This window comes from Schistocerca piceifrons, chromosome 4, assembly GCF_021461385.2.
Source record: "Schistocerca piceifrons isolate TAMUIC-IGC-003096 chromosome 4, iqSchPice1.1, whole genome shotgun sequence".
In the NCBI taxonomy this organism is placed as follows: domain Eukaryota; kingdom Metazoa; phylum Arthropoda; class Insecta; order Orthoptera; family Acrididae; genus Schistocerca; species Schistocerca piceifrons.
Genome location: NC_060141.1, coordinates 619180690 through 619198122, shown reverse-complemented (window position 1 = coordinate 619198122; position 17433 = coordinate 619180690). Strand labels below are relative to the sequence as shown.

Below are 17433 nucleotides of genomic sequence, written 5' to 3'. Positions count from 1 at the left end.
TACTTTTCAGCATGCCATTGTAAGTTTGCAGGTCTGGATGGAACCCTTATGGATTTTACAGAGACTACTCTATGACATTGCCCCCTTACTTACCTTGCATTTATTTGAATCTGTTGCCCAGTGCAAAGTCCCAAACAAGTGGAAAAAAAAATAAAGGTGACTCCTGTATCAAAGAACAAACTTGCAAAATAATAGACCAATGTCCTTGACACTCGTTCACTGCTGAGTTCTAGAACATATTCTTAATTTGAATATAATAAATTTACATCAGATGGAAGAGCTTCTGTCCACAGGTCAGCATGGATTTAGAAAGCATCACTCACACTAATCTCAGTTTGCCCTTTTCTCTCACAATATCCTGCGAACCATGGATGAAGGGCAACAGGCAGAATCCATATTCCTAAATTTTCAGAAAACATTTGGCAGGGTGTTCCACTGCAGACTGTTAATGAAGGTATGATAATAAGGAATTGGTTCCCAGCTAAGTGAGTGGCTCGAAGGCTTTTTAAGTAGTAGAACCCACTACATTGTCATTGATCAATGACAAGGGTATCATTAGGAATGCACCAAGGAAGTGTGATAGAATCACTCTTACTCTCTGTAGACATAAAGTATCTGAAGGATAGAGGATCAGCAATCTGCTGTTTGCAGATGATGCTGTGGCAAATGGGGAAGTGTTGGTGTTGAGTGACTATGGTAGGGTACAAGAGAACTTAGACAAAATTCATAGATGGTGTGATGAGTGGCAGATTGCTCTGAATGTAGAAAAATGTGAGTTAATGTAGATGAGTAATAAAAAAGTCCTGTAATGTTCGAATACAGCATTAGTAGCATGCTGCTTTACACAATTGGGTAAATTAAATATCTAGGCGTAACCTTCCAAAGTGATGTGAAATGGAATGAGCACATAAGGACAATAGTAGAGAAGGTGAATAGTTGACATCAGTTTATTGGGAGAATTTTAGGAAAGTGTGGTTCACCTGTAAAGTAGACTGCATATAGAACACTAGTGTGGCCCGTTTATTGAGTACTGCTTGATTTTTGGGATTCTTATTACGCCAGATTAAAGGAAGACATTGAAGCAATTCATAGGCAGGTTGCCAAATTTGTTACCGGTAGGTTTCATCAGCACACGAGTATTATAGAGATGCCTCATGAACTAAAGTGGGAAACTGTGGGGGGAAGACAACATTCTTTTCATGGAACACTATTGAGAAAATTTAGAGAACCAGCAATTGAAGCTGACTGTTGAACAATTTTACTACTGGCAATATACTTTTGAGTAAGGACTGGGAAGATAATGTTTGAGAATTAGGACTCATAGGGAGGCATATTGACTGTCATCTCCTGTCGATACACATTATGCAGTGATATCCATTACCCTCCAATTCTCATGCCATTGATAGTTGCTGAATTCTCCACTTTTGGGGGCAGTTTTCCTCCCCAATGTTAGAGACTGCTCTGAATCTGCATCTGCTTTTGTAACCTCTTTGAAAGTCTGTTGACAGAATGAGGGCAACTTCTTATGTCAGAAGTTCTCAGACATTGTTAGTGATGGTTTTATTTCCTATTTAAGCAGTGGGTGGGACCAAAACCAGGACCTTTTGATTAACAGACAGAGACTGTACCAGAGTGCTATTCAGCCTTAAGCCTTAAATGTGTGTGTGTGTATGGGGAGAGGGGGGGGGGGGGGTAATGTTCTGTGGCTTCAGATTAATGTAAAAGAGAATCTTTTGAGTAGTTGGCACATGCTGTCATGTTTTTCATTGAGAAAATGAGTTACAACTGTAAACTGAATTGTTTCACATTATTGTGAGAGACTGCAGTTATATTTCATGGAATGTGAAAATAACTAACTAGTATAGGTAGTATGTCAAGCCTCCTGAAAATGTCAGTCATGTGGGGCTGTGTTCTTTGGTCCAGGGATGGGTTGCTATGGCTGGTACTAATTGAGGCTTGGAGGTGTAGAGTAGTTAGGATGTTGTCAGCATGTGGTTAGTTTGTGGCACTTTCATCAGTGATACATGGAGGCACATCTCATTTAGGCATTGACAGACTCTGCCACCCTTAGAAGGGATCACAGACATACTAGAACTGGAGATATCAAATGTCCATCAAGTACTACTATCCCCTCCTGTGGATCCTCTATCCCTTACAGGAAGTGCAGGAATATCACTGCCCATCCACTTGTTGCATAGGATTGAGAAGGTCCTCTTAAAGCTGTCAGGTAAGTACTACATATCATATCAGAGGCTGCTACCCAGAGATACCAAATGTCTCTCAAGTACTACTATCCCCCCCCATGGGTTCCATATCCTCTACAGGAAGTAGAGGATATGGATCATCCACTTGTTCCATAGGACTGACAAGGTCATCTTAAAGGTGTCAGGTTAAGTACTGCACATAAGATGCTGCTAACCAGGTAGTTGATTGTGTGTGGAGTGCATACAAGAATCTTTTTAATTAGATACTGTCCATCCACGCCAGATAGTGATAGCTGTAGGAGATGCCAAACTGTTAGTGTAAGATTGAACGAAATACCCCTTGCCGAAGAGACGAAAATCTATAGATCAGCTGCTGAAGCATTTGCAACAGGGTTCCCCAGTTTGAAGCACTCCTAAAATCAGTGGAGCTCATATAACACTAGTAAAGAAAGCTGGCTAAAACTTGAAATTGAATGCAGTGTCATCTTTGGGGTAGATCTAAGTATAATGAAAGGGTAGGCTGATGGGAAATGGAGGTGGTGTATTCGTCACTATGGACAAGAAACTCAAATCCTCTGAGATAGAACATGAAGCTGCATACCAGATTGTTTGGGCAGTAGTCAGTATCAAGGGTGGGCATAAACTTACTGGAACTTTCTGTCCACGACCACCAGACTCACTCCAAGAACTAACCAAAGGCATAAGAGAAAACAGCTCACTAGTCTGAGCGTTCCCCAACTAAAATGTCATCATTAGAGGAGACATGAATCATCTGTCAAAAAGGCAATATGTGAAGTTTTCAATGATTACCACAGTAGAATCTTACAAAAGACCACTCACAAACCCAAAGAAAAGTTAATGTCCAGACACTTGTGGATGACACAGGGTCCAAAATTGACCGAAGCAAAGCAAAAGTAGAAATGCTGAACTCTGTTTTCAGATGTTTCTTTGCACAGGAAAATCCACTCATACTACCACAGTTTGATTCTCACATCACTGCAGACAGGAATTGATATGGATTATAGTGTCAGTAGCATTGATAACAACCAAAATCACTAAAATTTAACAAAGCTCCAGGGTCTGATGGAATTTCTACCAGATTCTATACTGAATTTGAGTCTGAGTTAGCCCCTCTTTCAACCGTAATATATAGTAGTATCCTTGAATGAAAAACTGTGTTTTCAGTAGCTGAAAGAAAGCCCAGGACCCACCTGACTACAAGAAAGATAACAGAAGTGACCCATTGTATTTTACATCCATCTATTGTAGAATATTAGATGATACTCTGAACTCAAATCTAATGAGGTATCTCAAAGAGAACAGCCTTCCCCATGCAAAGCAACATGGATTCAAAAACATCAATCAACCAAAATTCTTAGACTTTTCTCACATGACATCCTGGAAGCCATGGCTCAAGGCGGTCATATAGTTGAGTATTTCTTGACTTTTGAGAAGCATTTGACTCATTGTCAAACCAATGATTATTAATGAAAATTTAATTATATAGTGTGAAGTTACTATATACTTTTTGCAGTTCAACATTCTTAAAACCCTTGCAGAATACTAAATTACTGTAAAGTTATTACCATTCACAACTTTGCTGAGATAAAAAGAATAATGAATCAGGGACTTTACATTCAGAAAAAACGTAAACTAACAGTAAAAATCAGGGATATCAGAAACACAATTCTGTGCTTTGTGTTGGAACCTCACTGCTCTCAGTGCCATCAGAAGATTCACTGTGGACTGCTACACAGCCTCCCTGCCTCAAGTGTGGAGTGCCAGGGGTGCATGGATATTTAAAGTATGCTTGAGTGCCCGGGGTGCATGGATATTTAAAGTATGCTTGATATCTTGCGCAGGTCTACCTTTATGTTGTTTGCTCTTGCATATTTGGTTGTTGAGATGTCAATGAAGCAGGCTTGCCACTGGTTGGCGTTAATGGTACCACTTGGGCTCGAGGGTGGGAATCATAAAACGGCATATGTGCTGACTTTTCTTTCTCTCTCTCTCTCTCTATCCATCTATCTGTCTATCTCTATTGAAACCACTATGGCTTCCCCATTGTAACATATTTCCATTTTATGTTTGTCTCTGTATAATAAATTGTAAGGTCCCAAATAAGGAGCCTGCAACAGTGACTTGATAATGTGTGATCAGAGTGTAATGTGGATTCATCATTTTAAATCATTGAAGACGAAACTAGCTGGGTTCTGTGTCTTGTTCCTGGAAGTGCATCCAGCTGAGACATCTGTTGTCACAACTGAGCAGTAAACATTGTCAGTGTATCAGCCACTATTGTCATCAACATCATGTCTTTGATAAAATGAGTTGGGATGTGGATATTCTTGCAATATATCAGTTCTGCAACAAGTATACCAATGTCAAACTTGTTGTTGTTGTTGTGGTCTTCAGTCCAGAGACTGGTTTGATGCAGCTCTCCATGCTACTTTATCCTGTGCAAACTTCATCATCTCCCAGTACCTACTGCAACCTACATCCTTCTGAATCTGCTTAGTGTATTCATCTCTTGGTCTCCCTCTATGATTTTTACCCTCCACACTGCCCTCCAACACTAAATTGGTTATCCCTTGATGCCTCAGAATATGCCCTACCAACTGATCCCTTCTTCTAGTCAAGCTCTGGCACAAATTTCTCTTCTCTCCAATTCTATTCAATACCTCCTCATTAGTTATGTGATCTACTCATCTAATCTTCAGCATTCTTCTATAGCACCATCTTTCGAAAGCTTCTATTTGCTTCTTGTCTAAACTATTTATCATCCACGTTTCACTTCCATACATGGCCACACTCTATACAAATACTTTCAGAAAAGACTTCTTGACACTTAAATCTATACTCAATGTTAACAAACTTCTCTTCTTCAGAAACGCTTTCCTTGCCATCAGTCTAGATTTTATATCCTCTCTACTTTAACCAATCATCAGTTATTTTGCTTCCCAAATAGCAAAATTCATCTACTACTATAACTGTCTCATTTCCTAATCTAATTCCTTCAGCATCACCTGATTTAATTTGACTACATTCCATTATCCTCATTATGCTTTTGTTGATGCTCCTCTTATATCCTCTTTTCAAGACACCATCTATTCCATTCAACTGTTCTTCCAGGACCTTTGCTGTCTCTGACAGAATTACAATGTTATCGGCAAACCTCTAAGTTCTTACTTCTTCTCCATGGATTTTAATTCCAACTCCAAATTTTTCTTTTGTTTCCTTTATTGCTTGCTTAATATACAGACTGAGTAACATCAGGGATAGGCTACAACCCTGTCTCACTCGCTTCCCAACCACAGCTTTCCTTTCATGCCCCCCTACTGCCATCTGGTTTCTGTACAAATTGTAAATAGCCTTTCGCTCCCTGTATTTTACCCCTGCCACCTTCAGAATTTGAAAGAGCGTATTCTAATCAACATTGTCAAAAGCTTTCTTTAAGTCTAAAAATGCTAGAAACGTTGGTTGGCCTTTCCTTAATTTATTTTCTAAGTCGTAAGGTCAGTATTGCCTCATGTGTTCCAACATTCCTACGGAATCCAAACTGATCTTCCCTGAGGTCGGCTTCTACCGGTTTTTCCATTCGTCTGTAAAGAATTCGTGTTAGTATTTCGCAGCCGTGGGTTATTAAACTGATGGTTCAGTAATTTTCACATCTGTCAACACCTGCTTTCTTTAGGATTGGAATTATTATACTCTTCTTGAAGTATGAGGGTATTTCACCTGTCTCATACATCTTGCTCACTAGATGGTAGAGTTTTGTTAGGCCTGGCTCTCCCAAGGCTGTCAGTAGTTCTAATGGAATTTTGTCCACTCCCGGGGCCTTATTTCGACTTAGATCGTTCAGTGCTCTGTCAATCTCTTCACGCAGTATCATATCTCCCATTTCATCTTCATCTACATTCTCTTCCACTTCTATAATATTGTCCTCAAGAACATCGCCCTTGTATAGACCCTCTATATACTCCTTCCACCTTTCTGTTTTGCCTTTGCTTAGAACTGGGTTTCCATCTGAGCTCTTGATATTCATACAAGTGTTCTTTTTTCCCCAAAGGTCTCTCTAATTTTCCAGTAGGCAATATCTATCTTACCCCAAGTGATATATGCTTCCACATCCTTACATTTGTCTCTAGCCATACCTACTTAGCCATTTTGCATTTCCTACCAACCTCATTTTTGAGACATTTGTATTCATTTCTGCCTTCTTCATTTACTGCATTTTTATATTTTCTCCTTTCATCAATTAAGTTCAGTATCTCTTCTGTTACCCAAGGATTTCTACTAGCCCTCGTCTTTTTACCGACTTGATCCTCTGTTACCTTCACTATTTCATTTCTCAAAGCTACCCATTCTTCGTCTACTGTATTTCTTTCCACCATTCTTGTCAATCGTTCCCTAATGCTCTCCTTGAAGCTCTCTGCAACCTATGCTTCTTTCGGTTGATCCAGGTCCCATCTCCTCAAATTCCCAGCTTTTTGCAGTTTCTTCGGTTTTAATCTACAGTTCATAACCAATAGATCGTGGTCCAGAGTCCACTTCTGCCCCTGGAAGTGTCTTACAATTTTAAACATGGTTCCTAAATATATGTCTTACCATTATATAATCTATCTGAGACCTTCCAGTATCAACAGGCTTCTTCCATGTATACAACCTTCTTCTATGACTATTGAACCAAGTGTTATCTATGAATGCACTGCGAGGCCCAATGTTAAAACAGCAACTAAAAATTAAAGCACTATAAAAGGCACATTAACAGGCAAGGGATTAAAAGAAAACAACATAATCAAATGTCCTTAGACAGGTTTGTCAAGTGGATAAAATGAAGCAGCTGCTCCTGGGTCATCCGCTAAAATTTCATCCAGAGTACATGGCAGGCCAAGATCAATGCGCAGTGTATTAAAATTCGGACAGGACGTTAAAATGTGGCGTACCGTCAGCAATTGCCCACATTGGCAGAACAGCGCAGCTGTCAGGAGATGGCGGTGGCTGAACTGGCAGTGTCCAATTCGTAACCGGGCCAAAACGACCTCCTCCCGCTGAGAAAAGCATGAAGAGGTCGTCCAAGCCGTGGGGAGAGGTTTCAAGCTTGTTTTCAGTAAGTGTAGGCCATCAGCATGCCACAGGGATAAAATACGCTAACAAATGACCCTGCTAAAATCAGATGAAGGCACACAAGAAGAAACTGTCCGAGGCTGGAGGACCGCAGACTTGGCCGCGGCATCTGCAGCTTCGTTCCCAGGGATACCGACATGGCCAGGAACCCACATAAAGGTAACCGGAGAACCGTTGCTCTGTACAAAATTCTACCAGGTGGCTTCCCTTACTCCCATTCCATATTCACCTACTACGTTTTCTTCTCTTCCTGCTATCAAGTTCCAGTCACCCATGACTATTAAAATTTAGTCTCTCTTCACTACCTGAACAATTTCTTTTATCTCATCATACATTTCATCAATCTCTTCATCATCTGCGGAGCTAGTTGGCATATAAACTTGTACTATTGTGGTAGGTATGGGCTTCATATCTATCTTGGGCACAATAATGTGTTCACTATGCTGTTTGTAGTAGCTTACCTGCATTCCTATTTTTCTATTAATTATTAATCCTACTCCTGCATTACCCCTATTTGATTTTGTATTTATAACCCTATAGTCACCTGACCAAAAGTCTTGTTCCTCCTGCCACTGAACTTCACTAATTCCCACTATATCTAACTTTAACCTATCCATTTCCCTTTTTAAATTTTTTAACCTACCTGCCCCATTAAGGGATCTGACATTCCACACTCCGATCTGTAGAACACTAGTTTTCTTTCTCCTGATAACGACGTCCTCCTGAGTAGTCCCCCATCCAGAAATCTGAATGGGGGCCTATTTTACCTCCAGAATATTTTACCCAAGAGGATGCCGTCATCATTTAACCATAGAGTAAAGGTGCATGCTCTCGGGAAAAATTACGGCTGTAGTTTCCCCTTGCTTTCAGCTGTTTGCAGTACCAGCACAGTAAGCCCATTTTGGTTAGTGTTACAAGGCCAGATCAGCCAATCATCCAGATTGTTGCCCCTGCAACTACTGAAAAGGCTGCTGCCCCTCTTCAGGAACCACACGTTTGTCTGGCCTCTCAACAGATACCCCTCCATTGTGGTTGCACCTACGGTACAGCTATCTGTATTGCTGAGGCATGCAAGCCTCCCCACCAACGGCAAGGTCCATGTTTCATGGGGGGGGTTTCCATGGTTCATGTCAGACTTAAGTGTGAAACTGTACAACCAATGGAAGCAGATGTATCCATTTGTCTCTGTGACATACTATTCCTGCCTTCAAGGTCCTGTTCTATCTTTACGACATTCCATCACTTTGTGGATTATACTAGTTGTTTTACAATGGTTGATACTGCACAGCTCATCTATTTGTTGGAACAGAATTGACTCAAACTATTTCTATTAGTTGTTACCTGTATAGGGCAACCAAGACATGCTATCCATGTACTCAAAATGTCTTTGCTGCTGTATTGTCCAAAATATCAGTGGTAGGAATAACCTCCATCCAAAGGCTACACAAAACCCTTTTCCATTAGTTATGGCATGTTTTTTATGCCCAGACATGCCAGATGATGAACACTATGAAATGCTTGTATGTGGTAAGTCACCAATGCAAAAAGGCAATGTTTTCTTGTTGAGACGTTGCACCAAATTTTGAGGCTTGAATTAGGCAGTGACACTTGCACTAGCTGGAGGTCAATCATTTTGTGTGGTAGGAAATTTTGCAACTGTGTTATTGCCTTGTGCAATCATTAACTCATTAAAATAAATGCTTTGTGCTACATTGTTTATATGTGAAAGGTTATCTGCAGCATTGTTCTCTATTCCTGGCAAGTGACATATGTCAGATGCGAATTGTGCTGTAAGCTCTATTTGCCTTTACTGTATTGGAGAAGTGCCTTCATCACACTGCTTGAAAACAATTGTTAGGGGTTTATGGTCAGTGAATATTGTGAAATCCTTACTCTTCAGTGATGCTAGGAAGTGCCTGAAAGTTTCAAAAACTGCTAGCAATGCTCTATCAGATGCACAGTAGTTTTTTTCCTCAGATTCCTGGGAAACAAGTTCAAGGGGCTATCAATGAAATATGTTCTTGCAAAATTGCACTTATTGTCATTTGAATGCAATCTACCACACCAGCCAAAGGTGCTGAGGGAAAGGGATGTGCTTTAGTGTTGCATTGACTACACTTTCTTTCACTGTCTTGAAAGCCTGTTGTGTTTTTAGCAACCAAAAGATGCTCTGCTTAGCTCTGGTGCCTGCAAGTGTTATTGTGAGAGGTTCTTGTAATTCTACTGTCCCTGGTGGACGTTGATGGTAAAAATTGACTATTCCCAAAAATCACTGGTGCATAGTAAAAAGTTCCGTTTACTGTATAAGTATATACTTTTCTATAAGAGCATGGTGGCACTTTGACTTTTGTTGCAGTGTGGATGCACTAAAATCATCCGAACTCCTACAGAATCTATAATTTGTGAGGAGGGGGTTAATGGATGGAGGACACTGCATTGCAGCAATTGATAAGTTGGAAATTTGAGTCAGTCAGGGACCATGTCTGAAAGGCCAAAGCAGTTAAGCCAACTGCTCATGAGATGTGGACCAAGCGAGGTGGTGCAGTGGCCACCACATTGGACTCGCATTCAGGAGGACGACGGTTCAATCCCGCGTCCGGCCATCCTGATTTAGGTTTTCTGTGATTTCCCTAAATCGCTCTAGGCAAATGCCGGGATGGTTCCTTTGAAAGGGCACGGCCAACTTCCTTCCCTGTCCTTCCCTAATCCGATGAGACCGATGACCTTGCTGTCTGATCTTCTCCACGAAACAACCCAACCCCATGAGATGTGGCATATCTGGGTTTGAATCCTGGTCCATCACAAATTTTCAACTTTTACCATTGCATTACTCTAAGGCCCTGTGCATCTGGAAGTCACAAATTCCCACCCATCCCTTTCCTTCCTTTCGCCATTCTCCATTTCAAATAAATATTTGCTGTATAACCTGCATCTTTTCTGGTAAGGGAGAAAAAACTGATGCTGTAACTAAATATCCCAAAAAGCAACTTTGTCCTGTTCCACACTTTCTGTCATTAATAGTTCTTGTATTATGATTTTATGAAATAATGAACTGTTCAGATTCTCTGTACCAATTAATAATAATAATAATAATAATAATAATAATTTTAATAATAAAATTCACTGAGAAAAAAGAATCATTGTTTGCTTTTTGTATAGCCATGCTGGCAAATATTGTAGACTGTGATGTATTTTGTGACAAAAAAAGGAATATGAAGTTGTTATTTAACAAAAAGTATTAACAGTGTTTGAATTTTCTGAAAGTAATAGCATTCTGAACCTTTTCTTTTCAATTATAAAACTGTGAATATTTGAATCAAAGGTGTTTATTCTAAAAAAGAAAATGACTGAAATACTGACTTCAACAAGAAAGATAAAGATAATACGATCTCTGGTCTTTCTATTCTTAGACAAACTAAATTTACAACAGAATTAATTAATATTTTATGAAAAGAAAGACACTATAAGTGACCTACTCTTGAAAAGTACAATGTCTATTAATATTGAAAGTGCTCATAGTGAACACAGTTTCCATAATTATACACTACTGGCTATTAAAATTGCTGCACCACGAAGATGACATGCTACAGACGTGAAATGTAACCGGCAGGAAGAAGATGCTGTGAGATGCAAATGACTAGCTTTTCAGAGCATTCACACAAGGTTGGCGCCAGTGGCGACACCTACACCGTGCTGACATGAGGAAAGTTTCCAACCGATTTCTCATACACAAACAGCAGTTGACCAGCATTGCCTGGTGAAACATTGTTATGATGCCATGTGTTAGGAGGAAAAATGTGTACCATCACTTTTCCAACTTTGATAAAGGTCAGATTGTAGCCTATTGCGATTGCAATTTATCGTATCGCAACATTGCTGCTCGCATTGGTCGAGATCCAATGACTGTTAGCAGAATATGGAATTGGTGGATACAGGAGGGTAATACGGAACACGATGCTGGATCCCAATGGCCTCGTATCATTAGCAGTCGAGATGACAGGCATCTTACCCGCATCTCTGTAACGGATCGTGCAGCCACGTCTCAATCCCTGAATCAACAGATGGGGACATTTGCAAGACAACAACCATCTGCACGAACAGTTCGACAACACTTGCAGCAGCATGGACAATCAGCTCGGAGACCATGGCTGCGGTTACACTTGATGATGCATCACAGACAGGAGCACCTGCGATGGTGTACTCAACGACGAACCTGGGTGCACAAATGGCAAAACGTCATTTTTTCAGATGAATCCAGGTTCTGTTTACAGCATCATGATGGTCGCATGCATGTTTGGCGACTTCGCGGTGAATGCACATTGGAAATGTGTATTCGTCATCGCCATACTGGCATATCACCTGGTATGATGGTATGGGGTGCCATTGGTTACACATCTCGGTCAACTCTTGTTCACATTGATGGCACCTTGAACAGTGGACATTACATTTCAGATGTGTTACGACCCATGGCTCTACCTTTCATTCAATCCCTGCGAAACCCTATATTTCAGCAGGATAATGCACGACCGCATGTTGCAGGTCCTGTACGCGCCTTTCCGGATACAGAAAATGTTCGACTGCTGTCCTGGCCAGCACATTCTCCATATCTCTCACCAACTGAAAATGTCTGGTCAGTGGTGGCCGAGCAACTGGCTCATCACAATACACCAGTCACTACTCTTGATGAACTGTGGTATCGTGTTGAAGCTGGATGGGCAGCTGTACCTAAACACGCCATCCAAGCTCTGTTTCACTCAATGCCCAGGCGTATCAAGGCCGTTATTATGGCCAGAGGTGGTTGTTCTGGGTACTGATTTCTCAGGATCTATGCACCAAAATCGCGTGAAAATGTAATCTCATGTCAGTTCTAGTATAATAATATATTTGTCCAATGAATATCCGTTTATCATCTGCATTTCTTTTTGGTGTAGCAATTTTAATGGCCAGTAGTGTAACCTTGATTTATGTGAGAGTTATTATCAGAGATAAGTAATCCAGACTGTAGTGACAGCTAGTTTTGTACAAAGTACTCAGAAGAAATGTGTCCACCCCCATTAGCTGAGTGGTCGGCGCAGTGGAATGCCATGCGAAGGGGCCTGGGTTCGATTCCCAACTGGGGCAGGAGATTTTCTCCGCTCAGGGACTGGGTGTTGTGTTGTCCTCATCATTGTTTCAACCCCATCTCCAATGTGCAAATCGCCCAATGTTGTGTTGAATGCAATAAGTACTTGCCTTCAGCAGCCAAACTTCCCCAAATGGGGGACTCTCGGCCCACAATGCTGTACGCTCATTTTTTTCAGTAGAAATGTGTATTTGTGTGTGTGTGTGTGTGTGTGTGTGTGTGTGTGTGTGTGTGTGTTTTAAGGCTTGCTGTTAAAGGTTTGAGTATTCTTTACGTCTTACTCCACACAGATTGTCGTCATATTTTTGTTTATGTTTTGGTGCAGTAAACTTTTTTTCTCTTTCCAGCAATTTAAGTAGCACATTTCCCTTCATTATTTAGTTTATATTTCTGGAACATATTATCAATTTTAAGTTGTTTGATTCAGAAACTTATCATTAGTAATTTCTTTACATAGGTGTAGGTCACTATTTTGTAACTGTATTTTCTTGTTTATAGGTAACGTACTTGGCTTATTCTTACTAAGGTATTACTTTCATCAGTTGAAGATTGCCTGGCTTGTGGCAGAGCTGTGATGGGTGCTGTAAATTTTTCATTGCACTGACTGTAGTGGTGTGTGAATTGAGGAAGAAAATGAGGCTCTTCAATGGCTTTGTCATATATGTAGTAGAAACAGGAAGATAGTGGAACAGGAGGGAAACTTTTCTGCTCTTCAGGCTAAATTAGACAAGGCTAAGAAAGACCTGGACAGGTTAAGGAGGGACAGGGGTAGTGGGAAGTGGCAACAGGTAATAGAAGAAACAGGCTTTGAACTTCATCTGACAGTTTTTTGGTGAATGTGATACAATAAAGATTGACTTGTTGCTTCATTAAGAAAATGATGAGCATCACGCAGATGTAATGGAGACAGGGCACAACAAACTTTCAATAATACATTAAAAATATGAATACAAGGAAGCAGGAAAAAGAAATAAGTCTTGTTGTCAGGCATCCCTCATGCTAGAGGTGTTGGCCAACTTCTGCAGGTTGAACTAGCATCAAAATACCAGGTCATCATTCTTTTTAAATCCTCATGTTAGTCTGGGACAGATGACAGAGGATTTAGGATCACTCTGTAAAGTCTTCACCATGGAAGAGACCGAGATTATAGTGGCTGGGCTGGGCAACAGTACTGACAGAGATCCTGGGTACAATATAGAGTGTGACCTGATAAATACTGCATCAGTATCAAGATACATCAATGATGAATTGGTATCCGGTCTGAGAGACTGTGACTGAGCTCATTTGAACTCATCTGTGAGGAGAGTTAATTTGGAAATGGCACAGCCATGCAGTGTCACATGTTGGCACAGTTCCAGTTGACTATGTCAGTAGATGGTATTATACTAGACACATGGCCTTTACCTCAACATGATAGGGAAGGGTAAACTGGTTGGGCTAATATCAGAAAATTTTGAGGTAAGGGGAACAGGAGGACGCTATTAGAAGCGTAAAATACTAGTGCTTAAAGCTGTCTTTTTTTAGGACTGAAAGAAGTAACTTTTTACGAGAGATTAAGTTTGAAACAGTTCAGTTTGTAAAAAGAAACTAAACAACATAATATGGTATATCGCATCAGCACAGACAGCTGTTGGTTAAGGATTTTCAGTAACAACAGAAATTTTACTTCCAACCAGTTTTATCTCAGTCGATAATAAACTACAATTATCTTTATTGCAGGAAAATAGTTGACATAAGCTGCCTCTCTGAACATCACGTGACTACTGGTATAGATGTCTTAAACTTTAGGTTAGCATCTCACTTTGGGGAGAAATAACTGAGAAAGGAGGAGCTGCCACATACATCAGGAATTGTTAAACATTTAAGAACATAGACATCCATAAATTTTGCCTAGGGCAGCATACAGAATCATGTGTGACAATAGCAGAATTTCACAGTAAATCCTTCACAAAAGAAAACTGAGCACCTGCAAGTAATTTTAATATTTTCATTGATAATCTTGAAATTGTATGGCCTATTTAGCAGCAAAAAACATAGAAATAATGGTCACTGATGATTTTAATCTGTATTCTCTTAAATATTCTTACAGTAAGCATTTATTACAAATCAGTAACAATGTCATTAAACTTAAACCCTACCGTACACTTCTCAACTAGGTCAACTAGTTGCTCACACACAGCCATAGATAATATAGTTGTAGAAAGGTCTAATGAACAAATTTATGTTACAAAACCAATAGCCAATGGCCCCTGAGACCATGAGATGCAGTTTTTTTGTTAAATGTTATTCCTGAACAAGATATAAAATGTACTGAGTGTACGAGGTCAGTAAGCCCAAAATTGATTACATACAAAGTGTTCCTGACACTGAAAAATACAACACTCTTACTTATTTGAATCCTGTTTCCCCCAAAACTAACCCATATTAGATAAAATCTACAAAGACGACATGGATTATTCAAGGAATAAAGGTATCTAGTAAAACAAAAAGGTAATTGTATCTGTTGATCAGCTATGATGTTGATGCTGTAGCTCTCTAAAAGGCAAAATATTGTAGATAATAATACCAACATGAGAAGAAGATGATGACATCAGATAACAAAATAAAGACAACATAGGATATAGTGAAGGAGGAGACTGGTAAACCAGAGATGAAGAGGAGCAGATAGGATTAGGAGTAAATGGTATGTAAGTAACAAATGTGTGCAGTGTTGCACAACTTTTTAACAAGTATTTCATAACAGTTACTAGAAAAAATGATGACTAACTGAAACCCTCAGCTGCCGACAGGTGTTGTTGATATACCTCGATGTGGACAGCTAAAAATGTGTGCCCTGACTGGGACTCGAACCCGGGATCTCCTGCTTACATGGCAGACGCTCTATCCATCTGAGCCACTGAGGACACAGATGAAAAGCGTGACTGCAGGGACTTATCCCTTGCACGCTTCCCGCGAGACTCACATTCCCAACTGTCCACAATTCTACATATGTAATGTACCTTATAGACATTTGCCCATTCACTCATTACTCGCGCACATTTTGGCGATTCCCGTGAGAGTTTGGGCAACCTGTGCGCATTTGCACAGACGAAGGTCAATGGCTGGGTACTCTTTAACTATATACATGAAGACAGTAACTGTTCTCGAAAGAACAGAATACTGTTGATGACCGTGCAGCTTTTCCCTGGAATAAATGATGACTAACTGAAACCCTCAGCTGCCGACAGGTGTTGTTGATATACCTCGATGTGGACAGCTGAAAATGTGTGCCCCGACCGGGACTCGAACCCGGGATCTCCTGCTTACATGGCAGATGCTCTATCCATCTGAGCCACCGAGGACACAGATGAAAAGTGTGACTGCAGGGACTTATCCCTTGCACGCTTCCCGTGAGACTCACATTCCCAACTGTCCACAATTCTACATATGTAATGTACCTTATAGACATTTGCCCATTACTCGCGCACATTTTGACGATTCCCGTGAGAGTTTGGGCAACCTGTGCGCATTTGCACAGACAAAGGTCAATGGCTGGGTACCCTTTAACTATATACATGAAGACAGTAACTGTTCTTGAAAGAACAGAATACTGTTGATGACCGTGCAGCTTTTCCCTGGAATAAATGATGACTAACTGAAACCCTCAGCTGCTGACAGGTGTTGTTGATATACCTCGATGTGGACAGCTGAAAATGTGTGCCCCGACCGGGACTCGAACCCGGGATCTCCTGCTTACACAGCAGACGCTCTATCCATCTGAGCTGTATATCAACAACACCTGTCGGCAGCTGAGGGTTTCAGTTAGTCATCATTTATTCCAGGGAAAAGCTGCACGGTCATCAACAGTATTCTGTTCTTTCGAGAACAGTTACTGTCTTCATATATATAGTTACTAGAAAGATGGAGTTGTCTGGTTCAGAAGATGCTGCCCTGGAATATCTGATGCTAGTCATTACAAATAACTTCATAAATATATGACACTCAGTAAAAGTAATGTCCACCGAATAATCTTGAAAATTAAAAAAAAAATATTGGGTGGTTATGATAAAATGTCAAGACAGCTAGCAAATTTTTTCATGCAATCTCAAAAATTTTAGAAAATGTAATATGCAATCATCTTCTTAACCACCCGAAAACAATATATTGTCAAAGCCACAGTTTGGACTTCTATAGGATTCCTATATTCAGAAAGCTAGCTAGACATACACTGGGAATGTACTTACTTCATCAGACAATAAATCCAGGCTACTGGTACATTTTGCGATCTGTCCAAAAAAGTCATTTGACTGGGTAAATCACAATATCCTTTCAAGTAAATTAGAACTGTGTAACAGAAAATGGTGCATAATGATTCAAACCCCCTATTCTCTGCCAGGAAACAAAGGGTGTAAGGGAGAGATTGTATTAAGATTGTATTAACCTGTTAGGCAACATGTAACTTGGATCTAATTATACATGGCATCCCACAAGGTTCCATCGTAGAGTGTTTACTTTTTCCTGTGCATATCAATGATCTTTCATCTGTAATATTACCAGATGCGAAGTTTGTTTCGCTCGCATACGATATAAAAATTGCAATAAAGAGCAAATCAAGTATTATTTTAGAAAGATCAGTTAATGAAATTTTCATGGATATCAATAAATGCTTCCTAGCCAATTCTTTGTCAGTATAAGCCGTAGGTATGGTGACATGCAGATAAAGAAATTGACAGTGTTAAATTCTTGGGACTACAGCTTGATAATAAACTCAACTATAAAGAACGTACCACAGAACTGCTGAAGCATCTAAACAAATCTCTATTTTCAACGCAAATGTTGTCAGACATACGAGATTTAAAAATTAAAAGGCTGGTATACTTTTCATTCATGAAGTCATTTCATAATGTCATATGCAATTATTTTCTGGCGTAACTCATCACACCAACTTATAGTTTACTGAGAGCAAAAATGTGTAGTAAGAATTATATGTGGTGTGAACTC

The 17433-nt window shown here is 40.1% G+C and overlaps 1 protein-coding gene and 1 non-coding gene across 2 annotated transcripts in view; both read right to left on the bottom strand.

Annotated features, from left to right (window-relative positions):
- Nucleotides 1-17433, bottom strand: part of LOC124796064 (peptide transporter family 1-like) — a 178140-nt gene that overhangs the window by 38736 nt on the left and 121971 nt on the right. The gene's annotated exons all lie outside the window — the stretch shown is intronic.
- Trnat-ugu lies at nt 15721-15794 on the bottom strand. The gene has a single exon. It is a non-coding gene; the product is annotated as a tRNA-Thr (tRNA).